Source organism: Hyla sarda, unplaced genomic scaffold (assembly GCF_029499605.1).
Source record: "Hyla sarda isolate aHylSar1 unplaced genomic scaffold, aHylSar1.hap1 scaffold_610, whole genome shotgun sequence".
Classification (NCBI taxonomy): domain Eukaryota; kingdom Metazoa; phylum Chordata; class Amphibia; order Anura; family Hylidae; genus Hyla; species Hyla sarda.
In genome coordinates, this window is record NW_026610625.1 from 88,865 (window position 1) to 101,482 (window position 12,618).

Here is a 12,618-nt window from a genome sequence, read left to right on the forward strand (position 1 = left end):
AAACGTAAAAAAACGTGAAAAAAAAGTAAGAGGAAGAGAAGGGAAAAAAAGGTGGAAATGGGTTTAAAAGTGATTTCGGCGGAGAAATATATATATATATATATATATATATATATATATATATACGCGCACACACACACATATATATAAACGTATTCTCCGTTGAGATATTGCAGCCGCTGCTGTGTCCAGGCCCAGGAGCCTTAGCACTGTGCTGTGATGTCACTCAATACCACTGACATCACTAGGTGTAAACAACATCTCTCCTTTGCTGTGTATGTGACTATGGAGCTGTTTGGTGATGTCGTCTATTATGGCCTTCATAGAAGCAACAGGAGATTGTTGCATCCATCTAGAACCCTCAGAACTACAGTGCTATGATGTCACTCACTTCCACAGGCCTTGCAGAGTGTAAACAACAACAACCCAGCTTTGTTGTGTATGTAACCATAGGGATTTGTGATGTCACCTAGAACCTTCACAGCAGCGACAGCTTTATGAGGAGCATCAGCACTGCTCTGCCTGAGCAGAACCATCACCGCCATAGGTTGTCAAATAACCCGGGTTTAACCCACACAGGTAAGTCCAATGGGGTGCAGGCATGTCCTCTATGCTTACAGCTTCCCGTGGGTGTTGGTTTGATACCGTTTGGGGACAGCCAAGGAGGCATCTGCAGGCAACAAAGGTAGGTGTGTGCTTGTGTGTGTGTTTCCTATGCAGATCCTAAGCCCAGTGTCACATGCAAGTAGGAGGAGTAAGAAGGGTTCCTGGCAAATCCGGGTTATGGATTGCATTTAAAAAGGCCCCGTGGGAGTGCAATGGGCCCCTGTCTTGCTGCTTAGCAATAATGGTATGGGTTTAGGTTCTGCTGTGTGTACTGGTGGTTGACTGCCCCCCAGCCCAGAGTGTGCATGGAAAATTGTCTGGCAGCCTCCCTGACAGCAAGCAGTGATAGTGCCCATGAAGGGCACCTTGTTGGGCCCGCCCCTTTCACGGTTATCGCTTCTCGGCCTTTTGGCTAAGATCAAGTGTAGTATCTGTTCTTATCAGTTTAATATCTGATACGTCCCCTATCTGGGGACCATATATTAAATGGATTTTTGAGAACGGTGGCCGATTTCGAAGCTTGCTTCCGTCGCCCTATGCATTGACCCGATATGGCAGTATCTTCGGGTACAGTGCACCACCCCCTTACAGGGTTAAAAAGAAAGATTCCTACTTTCATTGCTACCTGCTTGCTGGCTAGCCAGCTAGCCAGCCCTGTGGGCCTTGCTGCTGCTGCAGCCAAAAAACAAAAGGTGGTGCTGCTGCTGCTTCTGCTGCTTCTGCTTCTGCTTGTGTCTGGCCGCTGTTGGAGCGTCCAGGCACAGGACTTCTGCTGCTGCTGACTAAATGGCCTCCTTAATTGGATCATTTGAGTAGCCAGCACACCTGTGCAGGTAGGGCATGACATGATAGGCAGCTGCCTTGATAGCGGGTGGGTGCTGAATGTTCCTAATTGACAAAATAAGATTAATGCTTATGAAGAAATATAAAATCTCATCCCTTCCCCAATATCGCGCCACACCCCTACCCCTTAATTCCCTGGTTGAACTTGATGGACATATGTCTTTTTTCGACCGTACTAACTATGTAACTATGTAACATAACATGGGGGGGGGGGGGGGGGTCTCCTGGCTGTTCACACAGGTGTGTCATTGCTGTACATTGACCATGCATTGCTTCTGTGGTATTGCAAAGGCAAAGACAAATGCTTCCAGCCATCCATTGCACTAATGGATTGGTCATCAGCTGGCTGTCTATGTCCCGCATCAATATAGACCAAAGTACAGAGGGTTAGGCTATGCTATTGTGCACCTACCTGATGCATCAGAAGGTGCGAGGCCCTTGCTAAATTCTGTGCACAGACTTTGAGATCTATACTTTAGACTGTATCTAAACCTGCTCCAACATGGACTGACATTCTGGCCTACTTTCAGCCGATGCGACTTGTCTGTCGCTGAACAGTTGCTTTTTATGTATTCAGCACCTATGTATAATGTTGTAAAAATGCTCTAGAAGCTAAAGTCGCAGAAATGTCACACATATTTGGCCTGCAACTTTCTGTGCGACAAATTCAGACAGGAAAAATCAGTATAAATCCTTAGAAAATTATCCCCCAGTGTCTCCATCTGCTGGCGGTATTGAATAAGCATTGCTGCACTGATGGGGTATGCATTAGACGAAAAAAAAGAAGAAAAAGAAGAATAATACGCCCAGAAAAGAGGCGAAAAGGAGAAAAACGTAAAAAAACGTGAAAAAAAAGTAAGAGGAAGAGAAGGGAAAAAAAGGTGGAAATGGGTTTAAAAGTGATTTCGGCGGAGAAATATATATATATATATATATATATATATATATATATATATATATATATATATATATATATACATACGCGCACACACACACATATATATAAACGTATTCTCCGTTGAGATATTGCAGCCGCTGCTGTGTCCAGGCCCAGGAGCCTTAGCACTGTGCTGTGATGTCACTCAATACCACTGACATCACTAGGTGTAAACAACATCTCTCCTTTGCTGTGTATGTGACTATGGAGCTGTTTGGTGATGTCGTCTATTATGGCCTTCATAGAAGCAACAGGAGATTGTTGCATCCATCTAGAACCCTCAGAACTACAGTGCTATGATGTCACTCACTTCCACAGGCCTTGCAGAGTGTAAACAACAACAACCCAGCTTTGTTGTGTATGTAACCATAGGGATTTGTGATGTCACCTAGAACCTTCACAGCAGCGACAGCTTTATGAGGAGCATCAGCACTGCTCTGCCTGAGCAGAACCATCACCGCCATAGGTTGTCAAATAACCCGGGTTTAACCCACACAGGTAAGTCCAATGGGGTGCAGGCATGTCCTCTATGCTTACAGCTTCCCGTGGGTGTTGGTTTGATACCGTTTGGGGACAGCCAAGGAGGCATCTGCAGGCAACAAAGGTAGGTGTGTGCTTGTGTGTGTGTTTCCTATGCAGATCCTAAGCCCAGTGTCACATGCAAGTAGGAGGAGTAAGAAGGGTTCCTGGCAAATCCGGGTTATGGATTGCATTTAAATAGGCCCCGTGGGAGTGCAATGGGCCCCTGTCTTGCTGCTTAGCAATAATGGTATGGGTTTAGGTTCTGCTGTGTGTACTGGTGGTTGACTGCCCCCCAGCCCAGAGTGTGCATGGAAAATTGTCTGGCAGCCTCCCTGACAGCAAGCAGTGATAGTGCCCATGAAGGGCACCTTGTTGGGCCCGCCCCTTTCACGGTTATCGCTTCTCGGCCTTTTGGCTAAGATCAAGTGTAGTATCTGTTCTTATCAGTTTTCATGCTGGTGGGGATGGGTGCTGCATGGAGGATGCAGGTGTACCAGGGCTTTCCGGGGCTGGTTCTGAGGAATCAGCTCGACGGCTGCCCCGATGTGACCTGTTCCCTCCGGGTCTCGCCATGAGGCTGAGAGGGTCTAGAGCCGAGGTACTTTTGTGCCTCGGGGAGTGGTGACCCCGAGGTGCCGAAACTCACTGGGAGAATAGGCTCACTGAGTTGAAGCACGGGCACCATAATCTCTTCACCTTGTGGCACTCACCTCTTGATTCCCGGCCTTCTGGCTAGGATCAGAGAAATTTTTATAGATCCGGCCGGATGTCCGGGCAGTATATCTGCACACATTCACTTATTTATTTATTTTTTGTCTCACTGTGTCACTTTTTGCGTGTTGTGTGTTCACAGGATTTGTCAGGATGCGGTAGCCCTTCTGGGTGTCCCTCCTGGCGGTCTAGGGGAGGTGTGTGTGGCCATTAGGTTCCGCACCTCCCTGCAAACACCCCGGGTACTCCTGCTTCGCAGGGTACCTACCGTAATCGGCTCTGCGGGCAGATACCTTGGCTAACGCCAAGGGGGATGCCGGGAGCATTTGTGGTCTCCTAGTAGCTTCGGCGAAAAGGGACATCGAACCCGGAACCTCGCAGGTACCTTTTGGTCCGGAGGCGAAGGGTAAGGTTTGTTGGGGGGCCTCTCTCCTATCGGAGAAGGGCTTGCGATAGACCGCATCCTTTGTGCACGTTTTTTTTAGTGTAACACGTTTGCACTTTTTCTTGCACTTTGGGTGAATCGAAAGCACGTTCCTCGGCTTTAGATAAAAAAAAAAAAAAAAAAAAATCTGTTCTTATCAGTTTAATATCTGATACGTCCCCTATCTGGGGACCATATATTAAATGGATTTTTGAGAATGGGGGCCGATTTCGAAGCTTGCTTCCGTCGCCCTATGCATTGACCCGATATGGCAGTATCTTCGGGTACAGTGCACCACCCCCTTACAGGGTTAAAAAGAAAGATTCCTACTTTCATTGCTACCTGCTTGCTGGCTAGCCAGCTAGCCAGCCCTGTGGGCCTTGCTGCTGCTGCAGCCAAAAAACAAAAGGTGGTGCTGCTGCTGCTTCTGCTGCTTCTGCTTCTGCTTGTGTCTGGCCGCTGTTGGAGCGTCCAGGCACAGGACTTCTGCTGCTGCTGACTAAATGGCCTCCTTAATTGGATCATTTGAGTAGCCAGCACACCTGTGCAGGTAGGGCATGACATGATAGGCAGCTGCCTTGATAGCGGGTGGGTGCTGAATGTTCCTAATTGACAAAATAAGATTAATGCTTATGAAGAAATATAAAATCTCATCCCTTCCCCAATATCGCGCCACACCCCTACCCCTTAATTCCCTGGTTGAACTTGATGGACATATGTCTTTTTTCGACCGTACTAACTATGTAACTATGTAACATAACAATGGGGGGGGGGGGGTCTCCTGGCTGTTCACACAGGTGTGTCATTGCTGTACATTGACCATGCATTGCTTCTGTGGTATTGCAAAGGCAAAGACAAATGCTTCCAGCCATCCATTGCACTAATGGATTGGTCATCAGCTGGCTGTCTATGTCCCGCATCAATATAGACCAAAGTACAGAGGGTTAGGCTATGCTATTGTGCACCTACCTGATGCATCAGAAGGTGCGAGGCCCTTGCTAAATTCTGTGCACAGACTTTGAGATCTATACTTTAGACTGTATCTAAACCTGCTCCAACATGGACTGACATTCTGGCCTACTTTCAGCCGATGCGACTTGTCTGTCGCTGAACAGTCGCTTTTTATGTATTCAGCACCTATGTATAATGTTGTAAAAATGCTCTAGAAGCTAAAGTCGCAGAAATGTCACACATATTTGGCCTGCAACTTTCTGTGCGACAAATTCAGACAGGAAAAATCAGTATAAATCCTTAGAAAATTATCCCCCAGTGTCTCATCTGCTGGCGGTATTGAATAAGCATTGCTGCACTGATGGGGTATGCATTAGACGAAAAAAAAGAAGAAAAAGAAGAATAATACGCCCAGAAAAGAGGCGAAAAGGAGAAAAACGTAAAAAAACGTGAAAAAAAAGTAAGAGGAAGAGAAGGGAAAAAAAGGTGGAAATGGGTTTAAAAGTGATTTCGGCGGAGAAATATATATATATATATATATATATATATATATATATATATATACGCGCACACACACACATATATATAAACGTATTCTCCGTTGAGATATTGCAGCCGCTGCTGTGTCCAGGCCCAGGAGCCTTAGCACTGTGCTGTGATGTCACTCAATACCACTGACATCACTAGGTGTAAACAACATCTCTCCTTTGCTGTGTATGTGACTATGGAGCTGTTTGGTGATGTCGTCTATTATGGCCTTCATAGAAGCAACAGGAGATTGTTGCATCCATCTAGAACCCTCAGAACTACAGTGCTATGATGTCACTCACTTCCACAGGCCTTGCAGAGTGTAAACAACAACAACCCAGCTTTGTTGTGTATGTAACCATAGGGATTTGTGATGTCACCTAGAACCTTCACAGCAGCGACAGCTTTATGAGGAGCATCAGCACTGCTCTGCCTGAGCAGAACCATCACCGCCATAGGTTGTCAAATAACCCGGGTTTAACCCACACAGGTAAGTCCAATGGGGTGCAGGCATGTCCTCTATGCTTACAGCTTCCCGTGGGTGTTGGTTTGATACCGTTTGGGGACAGCCAAGGAGGCATCTGCAGGCAACAAAGGTAGGTGTGTGCTTGTGTGTGTGTTTCCTATGCAGATCCTAAGCCCAGTGTCACATGCAAGTAGGAGGAGTAAGAAGGGTTCCTGGCAAATCCGGGTTATGGATTGCATTTAAAAAGGCCCCGTGGGAGTGCAATGGGCCCCTGTCTTGCTGCTTAGCAATAATGGTATGGGTTTAGGTTCTGCTGTGTGTACTGGTGGTTGACTGCCCCCCAGCCCAGAGTGTGCATGGAAAATTGTCTGGCAGCCTCCCTGACAGCAAGCAGTGATAGTGCCCATGAAGGGCACCTTGTTGGGCCCGCCCCTTTCACGGTTATCGCTTCTCGGCCTTTTGGCTAAGATCAAGTGTAGTATCTGTTCTTATCAGTTTAATATCTGATACGTCCCCTATCTGGGGACCATATATTAAATGGATTTTTGAGAACGGTGGCCGATTTCGAAGCTTGCTTCCGTCGCCCTATGCATTGACCCGATATGGCAGTATCTTCGGGTACAGTGCACCACCCCCTTACAGGGTTAAAAAGAAAGATTCCTACTTTCATTGCTACCTGCTTGCTGGCTAGCCAGCTAGCCAGCCCTGTGGGCCTTGCTGCTGCTGCAGCCAAAAAACAAAAGGTGGTGCTGCTGCTGCTTCTGCTGCTTCTGCTTCTGCTTGTGTCTGGCCGCTGTTGGAGCGTCCAGGCACAGGACTTCTGCTGCTGCTGACTAAATGGCCTCCTTAATTGGATCATTTGAGTAGCCAGCACACCTGTGCAGGTAGGGCATGACATGATAGGCAGCTGCCTTGATAGCGGGTGGGTGCTGAATGTTCCTAATTGACAAAATAAGATTAATGCTTATGAAGAAATATAAAATCTCATCCCTTCCCCAATATCGCGCCACACCCCTACCCCTTAATTCCCTGGTTGAACTTGATGGACATATGTCTTTTTTCGACCGTACTAACTATGTAACTATGTAACATAACATGGGGGGGGGGGGGGGGTCTCCTGGCTGTTCACACAGGTGTGTCATTGCTGTACATTGACCATGCATTGCTTCTGTGGTATTGCAAAGGCAAAGACAAATGCTTCCAGCCATCCATTGCACTAATGGATTGGTCATCAGCTGGCTGTCTATGTCCCGCATCAATATAGACCAAAGTACAGAGGGTTAGGCTATGCTATTGTGCACCTACCTGATGCATCAGAAGGTGCGAGGCCCTTGCTAAATTCTGTGCACAGACTTTGAGATCTATACTTTAGACTGTATCTAAACCTGCTCCAACATGGACTGACATTCTGGCCTACTTTCAGCCGATGCGACTTGTCTGTCGCTGAACAGTCGCTTTTTATGTATTCAGCACCTATGTATAATGTTGTAAAAATGCTCTAGAAGCTAAAGTCGCAGAAATGTCACACATATTTGGCCTGCAACTTTCTGTGCGACAAATTCAGACAGGAAAAATCAGTATAAATCCTTAGAAAATTATCCCCCAGTGTCTCCATCTGCTGGCGGTATTGAATAAGCATTGCTGCACTGATGGGGTATGCATTAGACGAAAAAAAAGAAGAAAAAGAAGAATAATACGCCCAGAAAAGAGGCGAAAAGGAGAAAAACGTAAAAAAACGTGAAAAAAAGTAAGAGGAAGAGAAGGGAAAAAAAGGTGGAAATGGGTTTAAAAGTGATTTCGGCGGAGAAATATATATATATATATATATATATATATATATATATATATATATATATACGCGCACACACACACATATATATAAACGTATTCTCCGTTGAGATATTGCAGCCGCTGCTGTGTCCAGGCCCAGGAGCCTTAGCACTGTGCTGTGATGTCACTCAATACCACTGACATCACTAGGTGTAAACAACATCTCTCCTTTGCTGTGTATGTGACTATGGAGCTGTTTGGTGATGTCGTCTATTATGGCCTTCATAGAAGCAACAGGAGATTGTTGCATCCATCTAGAACCCTCAGAACTACAGTGCTATGATGTCACTCACTTCCACAGACCTGGCAGAGTGTAAACAACAACAACCCAGCTTTGTTGTGTATGTAACCATAGGGATTTGTGATGTCACCTAGAACCTTCACAGCAGCGACAGCTTTATGAGGAGCATCAGCACTGCTCTGCCTGAGCAGAACCATCACCGCCATAGGTTGTCAAATAACCCGGGTTTAACCCACACAGGTAAGTCCAATGGGGTGCAGGCATGTCCTCTATGCTTACAGCTTCCCGTGGGTGTTGGTTTGATACCGTTTGGGGACAGCCAAGGAGGCATCTGCAGGCAACAAAGGTAGGTGTGTGCTTGTGTGTGTGTTTCCTATGCAGATCCTAAGCCCAGTGTCACATGCAAGTAGGAGGAGTAAGAAGGGTTCCTGGCAAATCCGGGTTATGGATTGCATTTAAAAAGGCCCCGTGGGAGTGCAATGGGCCCCTGTCTTGCTGCTTAGCAATAATGGTATGGGTTTAGGTTCTGCTGTGTGTACTGGTGGTTGACTGCCCCCCAGCCCAGAGTGTGCATGGAAAATTGTCTGGCAGCCTCCCTGACAGCAAGCAGTGATAGTGCCCATGAAGGGCACCTTGTTGGGCCCGCCCCTTTCACGGTTATCGCTTCTCGGCCTTTTGGCTAAGATCAAGTGTAGTATCTGTTCTTATCAGTTTAATATCTGATACGTCCCCTATCTGGGGACCATATATTAAATGGATTTTTGAGAACGGGGGCCGATTTCGAAGCTTGCTTCCGTCGCCCTATGCATTGACCCGATATGGCAGTATCTTCGGGTACAGTGCACCACCCCCTTACAGGGTTAAAAAGAAAGATTCCTACTTTCATTGCTACCTGCTTGCTGGCTAGCCAGCTAGCCAGCCCTGTGGGCCTTGCTGCTGCTGCAGCCAAAAAACAAAAGGTGGTGCTGCTGCTGCTTCTGCTGCTTCTGCTTGTGTCTGGCCGCTGTTGGAGCGTCCAGGCACAGGACTTCTGCTGCTGCTGACTAAATGGCCTCCTTAATTGGATCATTTGAGTAGCCAGCACACCTGTGCAGGTAGGGCATGACATGATAGGCAGCTGCCTTGATAGCGGGTGGGTGCTGAATGTTCCTAATTGACAAAATAAGATTAATGCTTATGAAGAAATATAAAATCTCATCCCTTCCCCAATATCGCGCCACACCCCTACCCCTTAATTCCCTGGTTGAACTTGATGGACATATGTCTTTTTTCGACCGTACTAACTATGTAACTATGTAACATAACATGGGGGGGGGGGGGGGGTCTCCTGGCTGTTCACACAGGTGTGTCATTGCTGTACATTGACCATGCATTGCTTCTGTGGTATTGCAAAGGCAAAGACAAATGCTTCCAGCCATCCATTGCACTAATGGATTGGTCATCAGCTGGCTGTCTATGTCCCGCATCAATATAGACCAAAGTACAGAGGGTTAGGCTATGCTATTGTGCACCTACCTGATGCATCAGAAGGTGCGAAGCCCTTGCTAAATTCTGTGCACAGACTTTGAGATCTATACTTTAGACTGTATCTAAACCTGCTCCAACATGGACTGACATTCTGGCCTACTTTCAGCCGATGCGACTTGTCTGTCGCTGAACAGTCGCTTTTTATGTATTCAGCACCTATGTATAATGTTGTAAAAATGCTCTAGAAGCTAAAGTCGCAGAAATGTCACACATATTTGGCCTGCAACTTTCTGTGCGACAAATTCAGACAGGAAAAATCAGTATAAATCCTTAGAAAATTATCCCCCAGTGTCTCCATCTGCTGGCGGTATTGAATAAGCATTGCTGCACTGATGGGGTATGCATTAGACGAAAAAAAAGAAGAAAAAGAAGAATAATACGCCCAGAAAAGAGGCGAAAAGGAGAAAAACGTAAAAAAACTTGAAAAAAAAGTAAGAGGAAGAGAAGGGAAAAAAAGGTGGAAATGGGTTTAAAAGTGATTTCGGCGGAGAAATATATATATATATATATATATATACGCGCACACACACACATATATATAAACGTATTCTCCGTTGAGATATTGCAGCCGCTGCTGTGTCCAGGCCCAGGAGCCTTAGCACTGTGCTGTGATGTCACTCAATACCACTGACATCACTAGGTGTAAACAACATCTCTCCTTTGCTGTGTATGTGACTATGGAGCTGTTTGGTGATGTCGTCTATTATGGCCTTCATAGAAGCAACAGGAGATTGTTGCATCCATCTAGAACCCTCAGAACTACAGTGCTATGATGTCACTCACTTCCACAGGCCTTGCAGAGTGTAAACAACAACAACCCAGCTTTGTTGTGTATGTAACCATAGGGATTTGTGATGTCACCTAGAACCTTCACAGCAGCGACAGCTTTATGAGGAGCATCAGCACTGCTCTGCCTGAGCAGAACCATCACCGCCATAGGTTGTCAAATAACCCGGGTTTAACCCACACAGGTAAGTCCAATGGGGTGCAGGCATGTCCTCTATGCTTACAGCTTCCCGTGGGTGTTGGTTTGATACCGTTTGGGGACAGCCAAGGAGGCATCTGCAGGCAACAAAGGTAGGTGTGTGCTTGTGTGTGTGTTTCCTATGCAGATCCTAAGCCCAGTGTCACATGCAAGTAGGAGGAGTAAGAAGGGTTCCTGGCAAATCCGGATTATGGATTGCATTTAAAAAGGCCCCGTGGGAGTGCAATGGGCCCCTGTCTTGCTGCTTAGCAATAATGGTATGGGTTTAGGTTCTGCTGTGTGTACTGGTGGTTGACTGCCCCCCAGCCCAGAGTGTGCATGGAAAATTGTCTGGCAGCCTCCCTGACAGCAAGCAGTGATAGTGCCCATGAAGGGCACCTTGTTGGGCCCGCCCCTTTCACGGTTATCGCTTCTCGGCCTTTTGGCTAAGATCAAGTGTAGTATCTGTTCTTATCAGTTTAATATCTGATACGTCCCCTATCTGGGGACCATATATTAAATGGATTTTTGAGAACGGGGGCCGATTTCGAAGCTTGCTTCCGTCGCCCTATGCATTGACCCGATATGGCAGTATCTTCGGGTACAGTGCACCACCCCCTTACAGGGTTAAAAAGAAAGATTCCTACTTTCATTGCTACCTGCTTGCTGGCTAGCCAGCTAGCCAGCCCTGTGGGCCTTGCTGCTGCTGCAGCCAAAAAACAAAAGGTGGTGCTGCTGCTGCTTCTGCTGCTTCTGCTTCTGCTTGTGTCTGGCCGCTGTTGGAGCATCCAGGCACAGGACTTCTGCTGCTGCTGACTAAATGGCCTCCTTAATTGGATCATTTGAGTAGCCAGCACACCTGTGCAGGTAGGGCATGACATGATAGGCAGCTGCCTTGATAGCGGGTGGGTGCTGAATGTTCCTAATTGACAAAATAAGATTAATGCTTATGAAGAAATATAAAATCTCATCCCTTCCCCAATATCGCGCCACACCCCTACCCCTTAATTCCCTGGTTGAACTTGATGGACATATGTCTTTTTTCGACCGTACTAACTATGTAACTATGTAACATAACATGGGGGGGGGGGGGGTCTCCTGGCTGTTCACACAGGTGTGTCATTGCTGTACATTGACCATGCATTGCTTCTGTGGTATTGCAAAGGCAAAGACAAATGCTTCCAGCCATCCATTGCACTAATGGATTGGTCATCAGCTGGCTGTCTATGTCCCGCATCAATATAGACCAAAGTACAGAGGGTTAGGCTATGCTATTGTGCACCTACCTGATGCATCAGAAGGTGCGAGGCCCTTGCTAAATTCTGTGCACAGACTTTGAGATCTATACTTTAGACTGTATCTAAACCTGCTCCAACATGGACTGACATTCTGGCCTACTTTCAGCCGATGCGACTTGTCTGTCGCTGAACAGTCGCTTTTTATGTATTCAGCACCTATGTATAATGTTGTAAAAATGCTCTAGAAGCTAAAGTCGCAGAAATGTCACACATATTTGGCCTGCAACTTTCTGTGCGACAAATTCAGACAGGAAAAATCAGTATAAATCCTTAGAAAATTATCCCCCAGTGTCTCCATCTGCTGGCGGTATTGAATAAGCATTGCTGCACTGATGGGGTATGCATTAGACGAAAAAAAAGAAGAAAAAGAAGAATAATACGCCCAGAAAAGAGGCGAAAAGGAGAAAAACGTAAAAAAAAGTGAAAAAAAAGTAAGAGGAAGAGAAGGGAAAAAAAGGTGGAAATGGGTTTAAAAGTGATTTCGGCGGAGAAATATATATATATATATATATATATATATATATATATATATATACGCGCACACACACACATATATATAAACGTATTCTCCGTTGAGATATTGCAGCCGCTGCTGTGTCCAGGCCCAGGAGCCTTAGCACTGTGCTGTGATGTCACTCAATACCACTGACATCACTAGGTGTAAACAACATCTCTCCTTTGCTGTGTATGTGACTATGGAGCTGTTTGGTGATGTCGTCTATTATGGCCTTCATAGAAGCAACAGGAGATTGTTGCATCCATCTAGAACC

At 46.3% G+C, this 12,618-nt stretch overlaps 5 non-coding genes and 1 pseudogene across 5 annotated transcripts; all 6 read left to right on the plus strand.

The window, feature by feature from the left end:
• Window positions 1-998: 998 nt before the first annotated feature.
• Window positions 999-1,189, plus strand: LOC130341032 (U2 spliceosomal RNA). The gene has a single exon (XR_008881046.1). It is a non-coding gene; the product is annotated as a U2 spliceosomal RNA (small nuclear RNA).
• A 2,114-nt stretch (window positions 1,190-3,303) lies between these two features.
• LOC130341043 (U2 spliceosomal RNA) lies at window positions 3,304-3,463 on the plus strand (annotated as a pseudogene).
• A 693-nt stretch (window positions 3,464-4,156) lies between these two features.
• Window positions 4,157-4,343, plus strand: LOC130341042 (U2 spliceosomal RNA). The gene has a single exon (XR_008881052.1). It is a non-coding gene; the product is annotated as a U2 spliceosomal RNA (small nuclear RNA).
• Window positions 4,344-6,431: 2,088 nt separating this feature from the next.
• On the plus strand, window positions 6,432-6,622 carry LOC130341033 (U2 spliceosomal RNA). Its single transcript, XR_008881047.1, has one exon. It is a non-coding gene; the product is annotated as a U2 spliceosomal RNA (small nuclear RNA).
• A 2,096-nt stretch (window positions 6,623-8,718) lies between these two features.
• On the plus strand, window positions 8,719-8,909 carry LOC130341078 (U2 spliceosomal RNA). The gene has a single exon (XR_008881078.1). It is a non-coding gene; the product is annotated as a U2 spliceosomal RNA (small nuclear RNA).
• A 2,067-nt stretch (window positions 8,910-10,976) lies between these two features.
• On the plus strand, window positions 10,977-11,167 carry LOC130341079 (U2 spliceosomal RNA). Its single transcript, XR_008881079.1, has one exon. It is a non-coding gene; the product is annotated as a U2 spliceosomal RNA (small nuclear RNA).
• The last annotated feature ends 1,451 nt before the right edge of the window (window positions 11,168-12,618 follow it).